Here is a 22,205-nt window from a genome sequence, read left to right on the forward strand (position 1 = left end):
GCGTCGTGGCCGAGCTCTGGGGCCATCGGGGGGCCTTGGGTACCACGCGCACAGCTTGGGTGGGACGATCCCCACTGTTTCTCATTACCTCTCACGACCCAAAGACAGCTGAACAGATTCTGGGCAAGCAGACAAGGCCCTTGGCACACTCGGCCGAGGAGAACCGCAGAATCCGTTAGGCACTTGGCTTCGGGGGCTCCTTTGGCAGGGCGGGCGCGGAGCAGGTTTGTGCAGGAAAACACTGAAATGCGTTAAGAGGCTCTTAAGTATTAACAAGGCCTAAAAATAACTCCAGGTGAGACAGAAGAGCAGAGCAACCTGTGGGACCTATTTTCTACCCCAGGGGAGGGCCTGGCTAGCCCAACGGAATGCTGGTTTCGTCACAGAAGCCACCTTATGAGGTCACAGCAGGGCTCGTGCACACGTGGGTGTCTGCAGGTGTGCGCCTGGCAGGGCTTCCGAGGCCTGCTGTCCTCGCACATGTTGTCAGAAAAAGTCAGCCAGCATTTTAGGACGAGTGGCACAGACGTCTCCCCTCCTGGTGGCAGGTGAAGGTTTGTCTTCTTCAGGGCTTTGGAATAAGAACTACAAAGAACTTCTTTGCAAAACTCTTTTTTTTATTTCATTCTCTCTCTCTCTCCCTCTCTTTTTGCCTCCCCCAAGTCAGGGGCCTGTTTAAATATAAATGGGTGTTGGGTGTGCTCAAAGGCAGACTCGTGGGACACTGCACTGCAGGTTCTTATGTCCAAGGTGTGTGCATGCGTTGGAGGAAAGCCTTCTTCACCTTTCCTCCATCAAAGCCATTAGGGTTGTCACCCATTGGGGGGACCTCGCCTCTCTGCATGGGGCCCAACCCGCCTGCAGGCTGAGCTGGCCCCCTCCTGTCGCACATCTGATCATCACACCCAGGCTTCCCTCTTGCTGCCCATGATGGGAACATTTAATGCACGTTCACTCCGAGGATTCCTAGGTATGATGTGAGGATATCACAAAGCAAGAGACGCCTTTGCGCAAGGTTTGAATGATGTCATCTCTGTCACGGAGCGCACTCCAGGTCACTTCAGATGTGATGGCATCTTCAGGCAAGAGTGGAGGAGCGGAGGCAGAAAACACAACCCCAGGAATGGAGTTTCCATCACCTTGAAAAGAAAAAAGGAGAAACTGGCCTTCCGTGGTGGGCAGAGGGGGTTTATTCGTGAGTGAGGATGGTGCTCCCAGCTCTCAGTACAGAACTAGAAGACGATGGGATGGTGCTGACTTTGCTTTGGAGGATTTACATGTTCGGTTCAGCTTTACGTCATCGTCAGTCCTGAGGTCCCCCAGCAAGATTCAATTCGCGGTGAACACCCAAGGGCTCTCAAATCCATTCCAATTTCAGGGCATCAGCATTTGATGGCTGCACCCTTTGCAAGCCCCTTGGAGTCCACAACGGAAAAAGGGAATAGAATGCAGGATCACCAGGCGGGAAATCAGGACCGATGAACACGACCTAAACACACTGCCCTGAAACACTGGCTCTGATTACAACGAAATCTTGCATAGAATATATAAGGAAACACCATGAAGACTCGTGTAAGTGAGGAATGATGTAGTAGAATATGGTGTAAGTTTGGTAGATCTTTGAATTCTTAGGATTAGGTTCAAAACCTAATCTGGTTTTGACTGGACAAGCAAGTGGAAAGCAAAGAGGAGCCATACGCTAGTGGGCTGGTGCTGGCTCTGGGAGCATTGCTCCTGGCTTTCATCCGACTGGACTCGCGTAACAAGGCAGCATTTATGGACAGTAAGGGCACCAAGCAAACGTCTCTATTGCATCAAAGGACCAGGAAGAGGGGACCCCACAGAGCACAGAGCTCACAGCTCTCTCCCGGCCTCCCTCCAGCGAGCTCTAGGAACAGAGCTTAGGCAGCCACACTGAGGGCTAGAGTTGCAGCCACGTCTCCGAGCTCTTTCCCCTTGGCAGTCATGCGTTACCTAGTCATGCAAAGGATGCAACAGAGGTCAGGGCCAGGCACAGGGCCAGGACAAGGGGCTCCAGGAGCTGCAGGTTGTAGGCAAAGTCAAGTGGAAGGAGCTGGTGTGAGAGAATGGGGAACCCTATGATGCCATGACTGGACCCGAGCTCTGTACACATTGCAAAAATGAAAATTAACATAACAAAGGATGATGAAAAAGAGTGGGTGCAAGCTACCGTCCAGAAAGCAGACAGGCTGTTGGTAGGAACCCATGTGAGACAGAGCAAAATAGCCAGTTGAAACCAGAATCGTAGCCCAGGAAGGCAGGTTAGAATTTGTGCTGTGAAATGAACCACGTGCAGCACCTGCCAAAGCTAAAAAAATTTTTTATAAAAATAAATAATAAAACATTCCAGGTGGATTTAATGGGATCTCGAGTTTCACAGGGAAATATTCAAAATGTGCAAGGCCTAAATACAAAAGTACTCGACATATGAGAGAATGTGGATAATCTCAAGGATTCTCCAGACAACGAGACAGTCAACATGTGCCAACTCCAACAGGACCCAGAAGTGGAAAGTTTACAAGACAAAGCTTTCGAGGCAACTCGTATAACCCCATTCCGAGAAAGAAAGGTGAATATTCTGGAAATAACAGGAAAGATGGAAGTCGTGGCTAAGACGTCAACTCAACAAAACAGAACCAAAAAGTACATTTCATGAGGCAGCAATACAGGAAGGACTCAAGTCATGTAGGTGGAGAAGCTCGATGGCAGGATGGAAGGAAGAGCAGGGAGAGACCACGAACCCAGAGATCAATCCATACAAATCAGCTTATCTGAGCAACAGAGAGAAGAAAATGTAAGAGGCAGAAACAAATGAATGTGCAAGATCTTATCAACCGGTCTATGGCTCTTTTCCTTAAAATTCTTGAAGGAGAGAAGATAGAAATTGGTGCAGAAAGAAGAAGACGGGAGAGGAGGAGAGGAACGGGAAGACAAAGAGGAAGAGGCAGAGGAAGAAGTAAAGGAAGAGGAAGAAGAAGCAGGAGGAGAAGAAGAAAAAATAATAATACCGGTTCATTTCCCAGATTTAACAAAAGGCATGTCCAGAAAGTCAGTAAACTCTAAAGAGGATAAAATAATAATAATTAAAAAATGGCACACATATTTTCACAAATTCTGAAGAGGATAAAATAATAATAATTTAAAGGTGGCACACTCCTTTTCATCAAGCTGGTAAACAGGTTTCACAAACTTTGCTAAAAGTTGTTGAAAGCAGAGAGAAATAATACATGACATTCAGAGATTAATGACTGACGCAAAAGCAGAGTGTTCGTCAAAAATCGTAAAGACTATCTGTGATTGCTTATTGCATGTGGCATCATGTCTTGAAGGTTTGTGTTCTCACAGGTGGCAGGATTTCCTTCTTTTTTTAATTTATTTTATTTTATTTTTTTAAGATTTCCTTCTTTGTTAAGGTTGAATAATATTAGTCCATCGGATGGAGGTACCACACTTTTTTTTTTAAGATTTTATTTTATTTATTCATGAGAAACAGAGAGAGAGAGAGAGGCAGAGACACAGGCAGAGGGAGAAGCAGGCTCCATGCAGGGATCCCAATGTGGGACTCGATCCCAGGACTCCAGGACCATGTCCTTGGCGGAAGGCAGGCACTAAACCGCTGAGCCACCTGGGGATCCCGGTACCACACTTTCTTCATCCGTAAATCTATCCATGGACTCTTGGGTTGTTCCCACCATCTTGGCTATCCTGAATAGTTCTCCAGTGAACCTGGGAAGTACGGACAGCCCTTTGAGGTCTTGACTTCTATTCTCTTGGGTAAATACCCAGAGGAGGCATTGCTGGATTATAACAGGAGTCCTGTTTTTTTATTTTAATTTTTTAGGATTTTATTTATTTGAGAGAGCATGAGCAGCAGGAGGGGCAGGGGGAGAGGGAGAAGCAGAGTCACTGCTGAGCAGGGAGCCCCATATGGGGCTCGATCCCAGGACCCCAGGATCATGACCAAAGCCAAAGGCAGATGCTTAACCACCTGAGCCTCTCTGGGTGTTCTCCAAGAATCCTGTTTTTACTATCTGAGGAGACACCATACAGGTTTTCATAGCACCTACACAATTTACATTCCTATCTACAGTGTACAGGGCTCCAATTTCTGCACATCGTCACCAACACATTATCTTAAAAAAAAAAAAAAACAGTAGGCACGTGAAAAAAAGCGAGGTTATATTCATCATGATTTTTTAATTTTTTAAATTCAAGTAAAGGATATATAATGTATTATTGGTTTCAGAGGTAGAGGTCAGTGATTTGTCATCTTATATAACACCCAGTGCATATCACATCCTGTGCCCTCCTTCATGCCCATCACCCAGTTACCCCATCGCTATACTCATCTTCCCTCCAGCGACCCTCAGTTTGTTTCCTATGATTAAGAGTCTCTTATGGTCGGTCTCCCTCTTTGTTATATTTTTTTCCTTCTCTCCCTTATGATCCTCTGTTTTCTTTCTTAAGTTCCACATGTGAGTGAGATCATATCTCACTTTCTCTGATTGACTGATGTGTTTCACTTAGCGTAATACCCTCTAGTTCCACTCACGTCATTGCAAATGGAAAGAGTTCATCCTTTCTGATGGCTCAGTAATATTCCATTGTATATAAACACCACATCTTCTTTATCTATTCATCTGTCGGGACATCTGGGCTCTTTCCATAGTTTGGTGATTGTGGACATTGCTGCCATAAACATTGGGGTGCAGGTGTCCCTTCAGATCACTATGTTGGTATCTTTGGGGTAAATACCCAATAGTGCAATTGCTAGTTCCTCACCTACCTAGCTCTATTTTCAACTTTTTGAGGATTTTCCATGCTATTTTCCAGAGTGGCTACACTACCTTGCATTCCCACCCAACAGTGTAAGGGTTTCCCCTTTCTCCACATCCTCTCCCACATCTGCAACATCTCCAAGTCATTTCCTGACCTCCTAATGGTGATTTTGATTTGCATTTTCCTGATGATAAGTGATGTCGATACACCTGTTGGCCATGTGTGTACGTTCTTTGGAGAGTACGACGTGATTCCACTTTTCAGAGGCTACTGAAACAGACTCATAGACGCAGAGCATAGAATGGTGGTTGCAATGGGGAGAAGGATCAAGTGGGGATTGGATATTCTATGGGACTAAAGTTTCACTTATGCCGGAAGAACACTCTCTAGAGATGTGCTATGAAACGCTGTGCCCATACTTCACTCAAAACTCGGCGAAGAGGATAGATCTCCAACTGAAGTGTTCTTACCACAATAGAAAACAATCATAAAGACCAGAAAACACTGGAAGAACTTTTTTAACTTTCCAAAGGAAAATCACACAAAGTAGAGTCTATAGGTAGGGGAAAAAAAAATGCCCTACAGGAATGAAGCCAAAGTTAAGACATTTCGGTTCAAGAAAAACTGAGATAAGTTGTCTCCAAGATCTACTTTTTTGAAAGAAATGCTAAAAGAAATTCTACAGAGGAGAGAGGCATAATAACAGAGGAAAATCTGGAATGTCAGAAATGAAGAAAAACAGAAATAGTCAATATTTGGGTTCATATAAACAGATCACTTTCCTCTCTTAAATCCTAGCAGTAAAGAAGAATGTCAAAAGTTAACACAATGCCATTTTATACACATTTCAAAAAAATTTACTTTATCTTTCAGAGCCGTTTTCACTTCACAGCAAAACTGAGCAGAAGGTACAGAGATTTCCCATACGCTCCCGACCCCACATACACAGAGCTTCCCCTGTTACCAACGTCCCCACCAGATGGTGCATTTGCTAAGATGAGTGAACCTACCTTGACACCTCATTATGCCCAAGATCCACAGTTTATATATTAGGGTTCAGGGTTGGTGGTGTCCATTCTATGAGTTTGCACAAATGTACAATGACAAGCATGTGTCGTTGTAGGATCACACAGAGCCATTTCTCTGCCTTAAAAATGCTCTGAGCTGGGGCTCTTCATGCTCCCCTCCCATTCCCTGGCAGCCACTGATCTTTGCCAGTCTACAAAGTCTTGCCTTTTCCAGAATGTCATGGAGTTGGAATCCGACAAGATGGAACATTTTCATATTGGCTTTTTTCCACTTAGTAATATGCATTTAAGTTTTCTCCATGACTTTTTATAGCCTGGCAGCTCATGTCTTTCTATTGTTGAATAATATTCTATTCTCTGGATGGACCACAGTTGATTTATCTGTTTACCTACTAATGGACGTCTTGGTTGCATCCAAGTTTGGACAATTATGAATGAAGCTGCTATAAAGATCCATGAGCAGGTTTTAGAAATTTTTAATATAAAGCACTTCCTTGCAAAAAAAACACAAAAAAAAAAAAACAAAAAAAAAAGTACTTCATTGCATTGGAAAAAAAAAAAACAAACTATGAAATTCCAGCAAGACAGATACTACTACTATTTTGGATGAATTGAGTTAGAGAAACAGAAGCCCATTGCTACTGTATTTTTATTTTTAAAGATTTTATTTATTTATTTGACAGAGAGCACACAAGCAGGGGGAGTGGCAGGTAGAGGGAGATGGAGAGATTCTGAGATGAGCCCAATGCGGGACTCAACTCCAGGACCCTGGGGCCACGACCTGAGCCAAAGGCAGATGTTTAACCGACTGAGCCACCCGGGCATGCCAGCTATTTTCTCTTATTTACCGTTAAAAAAATTTACTATTTTGCACAAGTGAAAATGTGAATAAATATGTCTTTAGACTAACTACAACTGGAAATCACTAGATTCAAGATCTCTTTGCTTCTCTAATGAAAATAACTCATTCGCATCTGTTTGTAGAATTGTTCCGCGGTGATCACAATTCCTTACTCCTGCTTGGTACTCTACGTTTCCCCGTCAACATTCACCAAAATAGATTTGGGTGTGTGGGTGTGGGTGTGGGTATGTGTGTTTCTGCTTATGCGTGAGTGTTAAAGGCAGTGAGAAGTAAATAATGACCGTGTATAACCTCTATCATCTAGATCAATGGGTCCTCTTGGACCATCTGTGATGACAGAAATGTCTTCTAACCAATATGGCAGTCACTCTATCAAATACTTGACGTGTAGCTTTTTAAAATGAGGAACTGAATATTCAATTAATTTAATTTAAATTAGTTTATATTTAAATGTAGATAGCCATATTCAGATAATGGATGTTCTATTACCACAGCTTGAGAGAATATTCCTGCTGACTCACCACCACATTTCCCCTGGTAGAGTCCTATAGTTGCTTCCCTGCCAGTCACAGAATTAAACACTGCACAGAATGTTCTAGCATACGACTTTAGGTACATTTGTTTAAAATGAAAACAGGCCCTGCATGATCCTGGAGACCCGGGATCGAGTCCTACATCAGGCTCCCTGCATGGAGCCTGCTTCTCCCTCTTCTTGTGTCATTGCCTCTCTCTCTCTCTCTCTCTGTCTCTCATGAATAAATAAATAAAATCTTTAAAAAAATCTTATATTAAAAAAAAAAAAGAAAAGAAAACAGGCCCTGGAACACATTTTAGATATTACAGCTGACCTTGGCCACAGGAGTGCAATAATTATGACCTATATTCATTGGCTTGGTATTAAGTTGTGTCACTAACATTTTTATACTTCCCACATGTTATTTCTCTTTATTTTTACTACAGTGTAGTTGCTGCATATCGTATTAACTGAAATTTGGATGAAAAAACATTTTTTAAAGATTTCCTTTCAAAATAATTTTATTTATTTATTTTTTTAAGATTATTTATTTATTTACTATTAGAGACACAGAGAGAGAGAGAGAGAGAAGCAGAGACACAGGCAGAGGGAGAAGCAGGCACCACACAGAGAGCCTGACATGGGACTCGATCCAGGGTCTCCAGGATCACACCCTGGGCTGCAGGCGGTGCTAAACCGCTGCACCACCAGGGCTGCCCTCAAAATAATATTAAAGAATTTTTCTATTTGGTGTGTGTGTTGAAATAAACTTCTCATTGACATAGCTTCCCTGTAAAATTAATATTATGACAAAAATATCAGTATTATCAATTTTATTTTATTTATTATTTATTTATTTATTTATTTAATTTATTTATTCATGAGAGACAGAGAGTGAGAGAGGCAGAGACACAGGCAGAGGGACAATCAGGCTTTATGCAGGGAGCCTGATGTGGGACTCGATCCTGGGAGTCCAGGATCATGCCCTGGGCCTAAGGCAGGCGCCAAACCACTGAGCCACCCAGAGATCCTCAGTATTATCAATTTTAACTAATTATACTTCAATTAAATTTTTAGGGGATCCCTGGGTGGCTCAGCGGTTTGGCGCCTGCCTTTGGCCCGGGGAGCGATCCTGGAGTCCCGGGATGGAGTCCCACATCGGGCTCCCTGCATGGAGCCTGCTTCTCCCTTCTCCTGTGTCTCTGCCTCTCTCTCTCTATGTCTATCATAAATGAATAAATAAATCTTTAAAAAAATAAATTAATTAAATTTTAAAAATATGAGTATTATCAATTTTAAATAAGTAAAATCAGTGTTAATATTATTTAAATAGTATTAAAGTTAAGATATTACTATCATAATATGATTTATATGCTATATATTATAGATATATTGTAAATTGTATATTAGTATATAATGTGTACATTAATATTACACAATTGTAATTAATAGTATGCTTATCAATTGAGGAGTCAGGTAGTGCTGTGCACCTGAGCCAAGGTCCCACATTTCTCTAATGTTTTTTGCTCATGCATGATCAGAATTCACTAGCAGCTCACCCTCTTAGAAAAACCACAGTTTGGGGTCTGTGAAATGACATTCTTGCAAGATTCTATGCAGCCTCTTCTGTATCTCAGAGACCTGCATATGGATTTGACTCGGGGTCATCTAGTATATAACATATACTTATGTAGAATCAAGAGATCTGGATTTCACTGCTGCACATCTTTGAGTGTCTGCAGCAGCCCTGCTGCTCAAAGTGTGGTCCGCGGACCAGCGAGCAGCCTCCGCATCATATGGGAGCTTGTTAGAGATGCAAAATTATCGCGTCCTTCTTCAGATCTACCGAGTCAGAATTAACGCTCCTTAAGCAGTAGCTGCGTAACCATAATCATAACAGTTGGTATCGTTATTGTAAGACTGAACAGTCTTAGATGCTCTGCAAATTCACATATCAGGGAGGTGCCACTGTGCGTCTGGGCATCGAGATTTCAATGGGGGCACGATAACAGTGCTAGGAAACACCCAGGATTCATGCAAGGATGGCGGTGGCGAGATTTGGGGCAGTTCTCCACATTCTACCCTTTATTCTCTGGAGTGAAGATTTGAGCAGCAACAATTCCAGTAGAACAATCTATTTCTCCTTACATATAAATCAGGCATGATTATTCTTAAATAGGAACAGTCAGGGTGTACGGATAATCATTTAAATTGAGAGCTGAATAATGCTTCTTGATTAGCAATACATTGGACCAAACGTGGGGGTAAAAATCAGGGTGCTTCTCTGTTCATTTTGTGCCCAGAATACTTGAAATTCTGTTAAATGGCACATTTGTTCACGTGAGCCCAGTAAATACCCCATTTGACTCAGAATTCTTTTCAACCAAAGTACTCTCTCCGATTGCAGAAATCGGTACCAGTCTATCAGCTGGGAGAAAGAAGATGGGATATTGAATTTTCAACTCATCATACCATTCTGCTGTCGAGCCATTTTCAAAGGCTTATTAAAATCTTAACTTACCTACCCAGCTTTTGTTTAAATCGATACTCAACGCAACACAATTACCTAGAAGCGGTAAATTACGCTATGCATCGTTACTACTTTGTGCTTGTTTGTTTCAAAAGAACAATCGGTGTCCGTGGTATAATAAAAATACTAATTGTTCAAATATTAACAGTGTCGAGGTCGTTTCCATCACATACGTTTTAAAGGCGGTAGAATGCGATCTGCGCTTGGATCTACTTTTTAGGTGTATTTATTTTGATGTTTAATGGGTACTAGTAACCTCATCCATGATGCCCAAGAACTGCTAGTCCAACTGTGTCCCTCCAGCAGATACAGCGTCTATGTGCTCATCATTAGAAATTGTCTAAATGTTACCACAGTCTCTGCTCCTGAAGACTGTTGTTTCTACCCAGTGACAAAACACATTGCAAGAAAAGGTAACATGTTATGCACTTAGTATCACTTGCACGAGGAAACGCAGATGTTGGTTTGCAGACCAAGAGGATGTTCTCGGGTAGGAGAAGACTCGAAGATCTACTTGAGAGCAGAATAAAGGACAGTGTGGGCTGTGTGGAATCCGCAGAGGTGGTGTTTGCAGGCTGGGCTGGTGACGGTGCAGGATTGCATGGAAGTGGAGGTGGAGCTTGGTTCCTTTCAGTAAGGAAAACTTGAAATAATTATTCACTGACTATATGAAATAATTATTCACTGAGTATGAATTAGGTATGGTGGTCCTAGGAGGTGTTGTAAAGAAGGTATTTTCAAGGAGAAAAAGAAAGAGTAATGACAAAGGGAAGCCTTCACTCTGTGAGAGTGGTATATACACACGCCTAGGAGAATGCATTAAAATTCACAGTTGTGGGGGTGGCTGGTGGCTCAGTGGGTTAAGTGTCTGCCTTCAGCTCAGGTCATCATCTCAGGGGCTTGGGATCGAGCGCCACGTTGGGCTCCCTGCTCATGGAGGCTTTTCCGTCTCTCTCTGCCTCTCCTCCCTGTTCATGGTTTCTTTCTCTCAAATAAATAAATAAATTAATTAATTTAAAAAAAAATCTCACTAGTTGCCACTGAGTTACATGCTTAGAATAGTCAGAAGGAAAAAAAAACTCAATAGAAACTTGACAATGATGCACTACATATTGTGTCTCCTTATGGATTAAATGTTCCCATCAGTTTTACACACACAAAGAAAATCTACAAGTCTTTGCACGTGTCTGTGTGCATGTGAATTAATCCATTGTGTCCATGGCTCTTCCTCTGAGTTGTTCTTTTTAAATATGGCTCGTCTTAATTCCAGTTCCAAGGGACACGTTTTGGGAAAGGTGGTGACATCCTTTCAACACCCTTGCTCATGACAGCATTTCACGGTATGGAAGTATTCTGAAAGTTATATTTCCATCTGTCCACACTTCGACGTTGTGTACATTTCAGTATTTTTCAAAGGTAATGGGAACTAAAATGAACACATACACATTGAACAAGATCAGCAATATGTGCCCTCTGATCCCAGTTAATTCTTAATTTGCTTTAAGCACATCTCCATTATGTTTCTATCTATCTATCTATCATCTATCTATCTATCTATCTATCTATCTATCTATCTATCTATCATCTATCTATCTATTTATTTTTGTTTTGTTTGAGTTTTCTTTTCTTCCAACACGGACGCAGAGGCAGTTCACAGTCTTGCTGGGGATGGCGCTGAGGCTGTGGCTATCTGGCAGACTCGATCAGAAGGCCAGTTATCAGAGCGCCATGTGATTTTTCATTTTTTTTTTCCTGGCTGTTTGGGAGCAGAATACACGGAGCTCCAGAGGGAGGTCCATCCAGGTGAGGCTCTGCCCTTCAGGAGACCTTGCCTTTCTGGCCTATGTTTTGTCTTGCTGCTCAGAAAATGCTGGCAGGAGACAACCTGCTGGGATGAACGTGCTTGACAAACTGCGATTGTCACAGTCGTTGGGGGAAAAGTCCCAACAAACATGGTGGCTGACCCTTGGACATTTATTTGTCAGAGCTCCGGAGGCCACAAGTCTCAGGTCAAGGTGGGCTGGGTTGGTTCCTTCTGGAAGCCCTGATGGAGAATCCAGCTTTGCCTCCCTCCTACTTTTTTTGGTTGGCAGCAAAGCCTGGCCTCTGTCTCCAGTGTCGCAGGGCCATCCTCTCTGTGGCTCACTCACATGGTCTTTGCCCTGGGTCCCAATGTCCCTTTTCATGGGAGGACACCCCAATCATCGCATGGGAGCCTGCCCACATCGTAACGTGATGACACCTAGAAACACCCTGTTTCCAAATAAGGTTACAATTCTGAGGTTTCCTGTTGACACAGATTTTGGGGAAGGAGACATATTCAACATAGCAGACAAGTTATGTCCTTAATTTGACTTCAGAAGGAAACATCTTGCCATTTCTGTCCCTGGGATGGAGGTTGGCACGCAGGAGGTTCATCACTGATGGCTTACAAGAAGGATGCGTACAAGCAATCATAAAAGGTAAGTTTGGGCAAAGAGAGAAATAAACCGGTGGTTATGTTGTAGCAGGGGGTGTAGACTGTGCCTCAGGGGGTTGGAAGGAGGGTTGATACCTCAAGATATTCTAAGCCAAGGCAAGGGGCCAGAGCTTTTCAGCCACGACACTGAGCACTCATTCCCTGCAAACTATCATTGAAAGCATCAAAACAAATCCCGTTTCTCTCTGTCTCTCTCTCTCTCGGTCAAACAAATAGGTAAAATCTTAAAACAAAAAGAAAAATGAACCCCGTTCCTTGAAGCGTCAGAGAACCCTGGAACCCAATGGCCAGAAACACCCAAACATGGAGAATGATGTTTGCTGTTAAAACAACTGCATTCAAGTAAAGCAACAACTAATAAACTTCCAGGATATAATGATCATTGGGAATCATCAGGACAAAATGTAAGTTCGACTAGAAACAGACTATGGAACGTGATTCCACTTTAGGGAGCGTTTAGATTTTGTTTCCTCCACCAAAATAGCAGATAGATCCAGGGAGCATTTTGAAAGCCAACAGAATGGAGTAGTTATGGTCATAAGGTAGGGTCCATATGACAATTTGATGTTCCTGTTGTCATCGCAGCCTTGGGATGTTGCTCTGCTCCCCGTGAAGGCCCAGAGATCCATCCTACACAGAAGCATCCTCTTTGACTAATTTTGCAGAGGCCAAATTTCAACCTCTGCAAAATCCAATGTTGTCCCCGACTCTGCTTTCTGTAGCCAAGCACAGAAGGGTCATTCGTCTCCCGCACACAGACACTTTCACTGGTCACCGCTCATCTCTGCCCTACAACGTGGTCTCATGTATTTGAACATTCAGATGGGACTCCTGTTCTCCTAAAAATGTGCTTATTCTCTCTCTCATTCGTCCTGAGCAAATAAGCCCATCTCCCACCTCTGAGGAAGAGACAGCTTTTTTCTTTTCTTCTTCTTCTTTTAACATTTCATTTATTTGAGGCAGAATGAGAGTGTGAGCTGGGGAAGAGGCAGAAGGAGAGGGAGAAGCAAACTCCCTGCTGAGGAAGGAGCCCAATGCAGGACTCGATCCCAGGACCCTGAGATGACCTGAGCCGAAGGCAGACACTCAATGGACTGAGCCACCAGGTGACCCAAGACAGGTCTTTACTTAGGATGAAATATCACCAAAACAAATCCCATAACCCAGGGCTCAACGGAGGAGATCGAATCCACCACCTCCACCACCAGGTGTTCTCACCTGCACAAAAGTCAGCTCAGAGAATCTGGTGCCGTTGGAGGAAGTGCAGGCAGGAGGGAGGCCACTGGTAGGACCTCCAGGCTCAGAGTTTGCTGCACAGGACAACCATAGGTGCCTGGTCTGCAGCCGCTGAGGTGGGGACTGGCCCTGGCATGTTCAGTGTGGCACAGAGGACCACCTTGAGCTAGTACACCAGCACAGACCGATGGAAGATGCTTGTGGAGGGGCTTTGCCAGGCTTCTCCCTACAGGGTTTGAAGGAAAGCCAATCCCTAGGAGCACACGGTTTCCCCCCAGAACCCTGGCTGGAAGGAAGGCAAGGAGATGGGATGCTGGGCTTCCTCTGTGGTGCAGAAGGAGGGGAGGGAGGGCACACAGTCCATGCAGCACAAGTGTGGACCACAGAAGGCTGTCACTTTACCTGAAATGGAAGGCCCTTCATCCACAAGTCTCCGCAGCCATTATAGGATGGACGCTCCCTCTCTCTTCTTAGCCCCATTTTAATGGGTGATAAGTCATCAGGTGACAGCATATTATATATAAAATACACAGGGTGGCACGTGAGTGCACACACATGTAAAACCCCAGAGAAGAGCACGTGTGTGCATCAGCTCTACTCCTGAGAGTTGCCATGGCTTCCTGCCACCCTACATGGCATGATCCCCATGCCCAAAGCGGGACCTCAGGGTCTCCTGCTGAGGGAGTGCCCTGCTGCTGTGGCATCTGGAGAGATCAGAACCCCTGGCAGCTCTGCCTAAGTTGCATAATTTTCCTCACCCACTTGCTTGTCCACTGGGTCCAGCAACATCAGGACTTAACTGCACAAGACATGGTGCATCCCGTCCTAGCGGCAGCCTTGTCCCTTTGGAATACGCAGGATTGATTAGTCCCACTTTTACCACTCAGGGTACTCTCCAGTGAAACAGAACCATCAGTAGGGTGTATCAATGTATTTGTCCTCTCTATCTCGCTATCATCTATCGATCTATTTATCTATCTATGTCTATCCATCCATTGATCATCCATTCTATCCATCCATCCATCCCTATATCATCTATCTATCTATCTATCTATCCATCCATCCGTCCATCACATCTGCCGTCTATTTACCTCTTCATCCATCCATCGTATCTATCATCTATTCATCTCTTCATCCATCCATAACTATCATCTATCATTTTATCTCCTTCTCCATCCATCCATCATATCTACCTATCCACCCACCCACCATATCTTTCATATCTAGCCCACCTGTCATCTATTGTATCTATCCATATCTATGTATCCCCAGATCTATCTCTCCATCATCTATTTATCATTTATCTCTACATGACTACGTATCTATAGATGTCTACCATCTACTTATAATATCTATGTGCCTAGCTATGTATCTGTTGATCATCATCATTTATCTATCTATATATCAGCTATCGTCTCTTGAATTTCAAGGAACTCGCTCATGCATTTTGTGGAAGCAGGCAAGCCTGAAATCTGTAGGACAGGTCTGTAGGCTGGAATAGTTGAGACTATACTCTTTAGGCAGAATTTATTCTTTCTCAGAGAAACATCAGTTTTTGGTTTATACCTTTTCAACTGATTGTATGAGTCCCACTCTCTTTAGAATAAGTGGCTTGCCTTACAGTTAACATATGGCAGATGTAAAACACGGGCAAAATGCCTTCATTCACAGTTAACACATGGACTAGTCTTTGATGGATTAGAGGGTAGTGTAGCTTAACCACATGAACACCAAAGATGGACCCTTGCACCACCCAATACAGAGACCACCTTGTCCACTCTATTCCATTTGCACATGGCCGTAAGAAACTTAAAATCACCAGGACTTTCAGTTCATTATGGCCTTTCTGGTGCCCATGGTGAAAAAACGGCCATTATTTTAATTTTGCTTCTACATCCTCATTTGCATTTTCAACTATGCTTCTCTTTATTCTGCTTTATGAAACCAATATTATAGATACATTTTTCAAATGGGAATTTAGCTTCTTAAAACAAGGTCAGGTTACATGTTATTTCCTTTGTTCTTATTAAAAATCACTCAGTATAAAGGAAAATTGCTTCTTAACAAATTCCTCTACCTTGTCCAAGTTTTCACTATTAAAAATTCAAAAGCTTCACTCAAACAAAAAAAAAAGTTTAGTAGATTGTCCAAAGAATAGTCAATGTTACATGCTGACATGTAAGCAACAATACATGTGAAAATATGTTTATTTAATTCTTTCATTGTTTAGAGAGAAATAAACTGATGATATTGTACAAAATTCTTGCAGATAAACAAATTCCACAACATTAAAGCATATATTGTGCATTTTTCATTTGTTCCAGAAAATAGTCAGTAATTTTCAGTTTGCTTCTTTTTGGAATAAAAGCCATCATTCCTTTCAATCAAACCAACTCATTTTGTCATAAGACCCAGCTTGTGAAATTGTAAGAGAAAGGTACTTCTTACTGGATGTGGAGGAACATTCTATTGCACTCAAAAAATAATTTATACTGTGCTGAGAAATAGCAGCGGGACAAAAGTGTTGTCCATTATGTTTTTTGTGTGTGTTATTACAAGTCCACCTAAATCGAAAGAATAAATGCTCCAATTGTATTTCATAAAATATGTGCAAGTACGTGTACCTAAGAACTAGAACAACACTTCAACACTGGAGGGTATAAACTAAAACATCACCAAAGTGACAAAGCTAAAATGAATTATGAGAAAGTACTAAATGTCTATAAAATTATGAAACAGACAATGATCAATCAATGACAATTACCTCATAAACCTCACAACTTAAAGAAGATATTGATTCACGTTTTCCCATTATTTCAACCTCAGCAAATAAAATTGAAAGAATTGCTCGTATTTAACGAGCTATTCACTCAGATATCGTGAGGCATCTAGTGAAGAAAGCTATGAAGTATTTCTTGAGCAATTGGGTTTTTTAAAGGTACCTTTTGTAGTGTCCCAAATAATTAAATACATGACAGGTCATCACAACTCGATATTTTGATTTAAATGCTTTTTTTCATTTTTAATAAAGGTGTAAATGTATTGTTCAAAATAGATTATAAAAAGTGACTGATTCAGTGATTTCCAGTGTTTTTTTTTTAAGACTTTATTTATTTATTCATGAGAGATACACACAGAGAGAGGCAGAGACACAGGCAGAGGGAGAAGCAGGCTCCGTGCAGTGAGCCCGACTAGGGACTTGATTCTGGGTCTCCAGGATCACGCTCTGGGGTGAAGGCTGCGTTAAACCACTGAGCCACCTGGGCTGCCCTCCAGTGTGTTTTATTTTCAGGCAGTAACAGATTTCTGTGGCTATTACATTTTTTTCAGGTTTGCGTAGATAGTATTTAGGACCAGTTTCTTCTATCTATCATAGGTAGTTTTACCAATTTTAATTTTTCCCATTAGCTAAAAATGTATTATATGTGACACAACAAGAGCACAGGGCAGCCCGGGTGGCTCAGCGGTTTAGCCTTCTTGTCACAGGCATAACCACTATGCATGATACTGTGATATAATAAGAAATACAGGGGCACCTGGGTGGCTCCGTTGGTTAAGCAGCTGACTCTTGGTTTCAACTGAGGTCATGATCTCAAGGTCATAGATTGAGCCCCGAGTTGGGCTCTGCGCTCAGTGTGAAGTCGGCTTGACACTCTCTTCCACTGTCCCTCCACCCTACTCTCTCAAGTAAATAAATGTTAACAAAAAATAAGAAATATATATTTAGCTTTGTCTCTGGTTCCTGAGACAGAGCTTTGAAAACCTTCATGATTTTCCAAGTGTTAGTGGTGAGAGGAACATCTTGTGTTGTTCACATCAAGTCTATTTCAAATGACTTGACTTTTATGTCAGTGAGGTGACTCTTGGTGGGCCTGTACATCAGATCGCTTCTGGATGGGGGCTGGTCACCAGAGGAACCAACCATGTGATTAGAGGGTTGGAACTTTCAGCCTGAACCTCTGACTGTGACCTCTAGGGAGTTTGGCTGGAGACCGACTGAATCACCAAGGACCAATGATTCAATCAACCATGCCAATGGCCAATGGTCAACGATTTAATCAATCGTGCATAAAAGAATCTCCATATATACCTCAACTGAAGGGGTTCATAGAGGTTCTGGGTTGGTGGACACATCCAACTGTTGGAACGATGGTCTGCCCCAAAATCCAACACTCACTATCTACTTTTCCATCTGTCAGTTCATTCGCACCCTTTGTAATATCCTTTCTAATAAATGGGTGATAACTAAAGTGTTTCCCTGGGTTCTCTGAGTCATTGCAATGAATCATTAAATCCCAGGAGGGAGTTGTGAAAATCCCAATTTGTAGCATGTTGGACAGAATTGTGGGCAATTCTGAAGTGGGAGCAGTCTTGTAGGACTGAGCCCTTGACGTGTGGGGTCTGCACAAACTCCAGGTAGATAGTGTCAGGAATGGGTTACATTGCAGGACAGCCAGTTGGTTGGCAGCTGCAAAGAACTGCAGCCTTGCTTGGTGTGGAAAACCCGCATGCTGTGCCATCACACGTGGGTTTGCTTATACAGTATGCACGCATCTGGTACAGCACCCTGATCCTTTATTCACTGGTTTCATTATGTTTGTTTAAAAAATATTTATTTATTTGAGAGAGAGTGACAGAATGAGAGACAGCATGAGCGGGAGCACAGAGGGCAGAGGGAGAGGGAGAGGAAGAAGTAGACTTCCTGCTGAGAAGAAAGCCGGGTGCAGGGCTCAATCCCAGGACCCTGAGATCATGACCTGAGCCAAAGGCAGATGCTTAACATACCGAACTACCTAGGCGCCCCTTCACCAGTTTTGTTTCCAGGATCCTCTCCACCGTGATTCCTAACTTTAAATATAAAAGGCAACCAATCAAGCAACTAATTTCTCACACTAGGCTCCATGAAATAGGAACTATATTAGCCAATCTTTATTTTAAATATTTATTTATTTATTTATTTATTTATTTATTTATTTATTTATTTATTTAAGAGAGAGAGAGAGAGAGAGAGTAGGGGCAGGAGAGGCAGAGGTCGTGGGGAATCTCAAGGAGACTCCATGCTGAGCACAGATCCAGTGCAGGCTCAACCTACGACACTGAGATTATGACCTGAGCTGAAGCCAAGAGATGGACATTTTTTTTTTAAATTTTTTAATTTATTTTTTATTTATGATAGTCATACAGAGAGAGAGAGAGAGGCAGAGACACAGGCAGAGGGAGAAGCAGGCTCCATGCACTGGGAGCCCGACGTGGGATTCGATCCCGGGTCTCCAGGATCGCGCCCTGGGCCAAAGGCAGGCGCCAAACCGCTGCGCCACCCAGGGATCCCCAAGAGATGGACATTTAACCAACCTCACCACCTAGGCATGCCTAGCAAATCATTTATTTTTTTTTTAATTTTTAAAAATTAATTTTATTCACATTCAATTAACATATAGCATCATAGCAAATCACGTATTAAGCAACGTCTTTGTGGTGGGCAATGCCATAAAGGATGCGAGGTAAGCATGATGAACACATTCTGTTGCCTTCCTGAAGCTCTGAGTCTAGTAGCCTGGAAGACACTGGTCCGTAAGCAAAGAAGCATGGAATTACGGCCATGAGGAAAGGTAAGAGGTGCTGAGTGAGAATGGACAGCACTTCCTACTCATCGCTGATCTGAAGAAGGAGCGTGAGTAGGAGGTCAACAGCCTCGTCACCACTTGCTGGAGGCACTGGCGCTTGTCAGTGAAGATGCAAGAAGCACTGAGCATACAGAAGAAGCAGCCCTGGGAGCCTGAATAATGGGTGAAAGAGAACACCCGGTGTGGACGGGTAGCACAGACGGGGATGCAGAGATCCAAAAACCAGAGAAAACCAGGAGACACTTGCCTTTAAAGACGAGGGAGGAAGATGCTCCCAGTTCCAGAGAGTGGACAGGAGCATGAATTATTGACCAACAAGTCAAAAAGGACCAGAAATTTTCTATGGGGTTTACCAATGTACAGCTCAAGGGGCCTTGCACAAATCTACTCAAGTGGAGTCATGAGTAGCAGAAAAAAATGGAATAAGGCAAATGAAAACAGGAGATCCTTAAGAGAAGGGTCTATATTCTTATCTCCACGGTGCCAGGAAGAGAGTGGGTGTGTGGAAGTATTTGTTAACTGGACGTATAAGCCGAGAGATGCGTTGTTTTGTGTTTTTCTTGACGCCTGGTACTTAAGGTATCGGCTGGCCAGATCCCCTCCTCTGTTCTAGTCTTTCTTTCTCTGCAAGAATAAGGCTGGCCACACACTGGACCCCAATGCTCTGGGCCAGCCAGAGATGTCTGTCTGCCTGGAACTTACCCAGATCCTGCAGATCCTAAAGTTCATGCCTCATGGCATATGCATGAGGGAGATGAAACAATCCTCTCCCACCCAACAAAAGTGATTTTTGGGTGGGTCCAAAGAATTTCAGGTGAGGTCCCAATATGGTTGGAAAAGATACACCGTGCTCTCAGCCTCATTAAATCGTTAATCATGACCCCTCAGAAAGTTAAAAAAGTGCACCAGAAATGGTCCCATATTTAAAAGCAACGGCTCCGAGAGCATATTTTTAATACATGGCATATGGAGTCACCATCTGGCAGCTACGCCCGAGAGTAACGATTGGTGGTAGTGAAGAAACTGACATTAGAAAATGATTAAGTATTACAAGGTTAGTCCAAATTACACATACGTCCACAAGCGTCCCAAAAGAACTCCCAATTATGAAGAACCTACAGGCTTTCTATTTCCGCCTCCCGCCCCCCCCCCCCCGCCAAATCCATTCTTCATTGAGTAATCTAAGACAAGCCATAGACTGTTTAGTCCAACTATGTTTAATCCCATGAGAGATATGGTTAGGAGTTAGAGGAATAGGAAAAAAACATTTTTAGACATGGACATATAAGATTTTATAATGGAAATGATTCGTAAAGTGAACAGATTCCACGATCCTGGAGCTCATTCACATCTCTGAACATGAACACATCGAATGTCACCACGGTTAAGTACTGTCAGAAGGAACGTGTTTTTTGGAGGCTCATTATCATACTCCCAGAAGAATAGGAGTTGTTGAAGGCTTTCGTGGTTCTGGTAGAAGCCACATCACAAAGATGGGGTTAGGGAAGAAAGGACATCGCTTGTGACCCTGTCATCCCAAAGTGATGAGCTCATGGCACAGCTCCCTAAACACATCTCTGCCCTCATCCCCAGAAGATGTGACTATTGTACCTTCTTAATTTTTTTTTTGAACTTTTCAAGTGTGAGGGAGTTAAGGATCTGGGGATGGGTCAGTGATCCTGGGTTATCTGGGAGCACAGAGGTGCTTAGAGAAGGAAAGTGGGAATTCGGGGTTCTTAGGAAATCTGAGAAGACTCTGGAGTGAGGTGAGGAGGAGGAGGTGGTCAACCAAGGGATGGAGGCAATCTCAGGAGCTGAAATAGGCAAGGGATAGGTCTTGCCCTGAAGCCCCCAGAAGGGACACAGCCTTGTCAAAACCCAGATTTTTTAGACGTGGACCTCCAGGATAGTACGAGAACAAGTCTGCATTTGTTGTATGGCACTAATCTGTGTTAATCGGCTACATATCGGTATTGAGAATTTGATTTTCAAAGCAGTTAAAAGGAAATGAATATCAATTAATATTAATATATATTTTAAAATATTTTATTTATTTATTCATGAGAGAGAGGGAGAGACACAGGCAGAGGGAGAAACAGGCTCCATGCAGGGAGCCCAATGTGGGACTTGATCCCGGGACTCCAAGATCACACCCCGGGCCCAAGGCAGGCGCCAAACTGCTGAGCCACCCAGAGATCCCAATTAATATTAATATATTAATATCGATAGCATTTTAGAATGTTTCATAGATACATAAATTTATGTCTTATGCTAATTTCAAATATACCGTTATCATTTATAAGTTCACTAGGCATTTCTATTTGCATATGTTTATAGATGTTTGAATGTATATATATGTGTGTGCATATGTGTGTTATGTATATATACAGATACATATATATTCGTTCCTATTTATGAATATCTGAGATATAAAATTAAGCGATAATATTATCGGCATACTCTTTGGTTTTTTTTTTTTTTTTTTAAATATTTTTATTTATTTATGATAGTCACAGAGAGAGAGAGAGAGAGAGGCAGAGACATAGGCAGAGGGAGAAGCAGGCTCCATGCACCGGGAGCCCGACGTGGGATTCGATCCCGGGTCTCCAGGATCGCGCCCTGGGCCAAAGGCAGGCGCTAAACCGCTGCGCCACCCAGGGATCCCCATCGGCATACTCTTTGAAACCTTTTTATAGGAATTAAAATCTATGCGGGAAAGCACGCAAATAAAAATCGTGTGGTTTAAGGAATGATCACAAAGTGAACGCCCCCGTGTGCTACCAATTAAGTTAAGAAATGGGGCATTTTAGGCATGCTCAAGACATGGCCATTCTCACCAATGACTGCCCTTCCCTCTGGATAATGTCTAACTTCTACCACCAAGGCTCCGGCCTAGTACAGTCGACATTTACATAAGTAAATCGGAAGTTTTGCATCATTATTATGGCTTATTGCATCATTATTATGCTCGTGTGATGGAAGCAGACTGTGCCATGTGCACGTGACCCATTGACTTCTGTGCTGTAGAGAACTCAACGCATCTGCACATTCACACTCTGATTGACATGTGGGTTGGGTACAGTGTTCTGGGTATTATGGTGATGCTATAAAGACACATACACCACCGCTGAC

The 22,205-nt window shown here is 42.9% G+C and overlaps 2 long non-coding RNA genes across 4 annotated transcripts in view; one reads left to right on the plus strand and one right to left on the minus strand.

Moving 5' to 3' along the window:
• Positions 1–22,205, minus strand: part of LOC125754672 (uncharacterized) — an 81,441-nt gene that overhangs the window by 14,206 nt on the left and 45,030 nt on the right. The window lies entirely within an intron of this gene.
• On the plus strand, positions 424–12,733 carry LOC112655514 (uncharacterized). 3 transcript variants are annotated; one of them, XR_003133736.3, is made up of 3 exons: positions 424–548; positions 12,095–12,196; positions 12,430–12,733. It is a non-coding gene; the product is annotated as an uncharacterized LOC112655514 (long non-coding RNA). The 3 variants fall into 3 exon arrangements; XR_003133732.3 differs by having other exon boundaries at positions 433–548; positions 12,034–12,196; XR_003133733.3 differs by having other exon boundaries at positions 441–554; positions 12,034–12,196.

The sequence above is a fragment of the Canis lupus genome, chromosome X, assembly GCF_003254725.2.
Source record: "Canis lupus dingo isolate Sandy chromosome X, ASM325472v2, whole genome shotgun sequence".
Classification (NCBI taxonomy): Eukaryota; Metazoa; Chordata; class Mammalia; order Carnivora; family Canidae; genus Canis; species Canis lupus.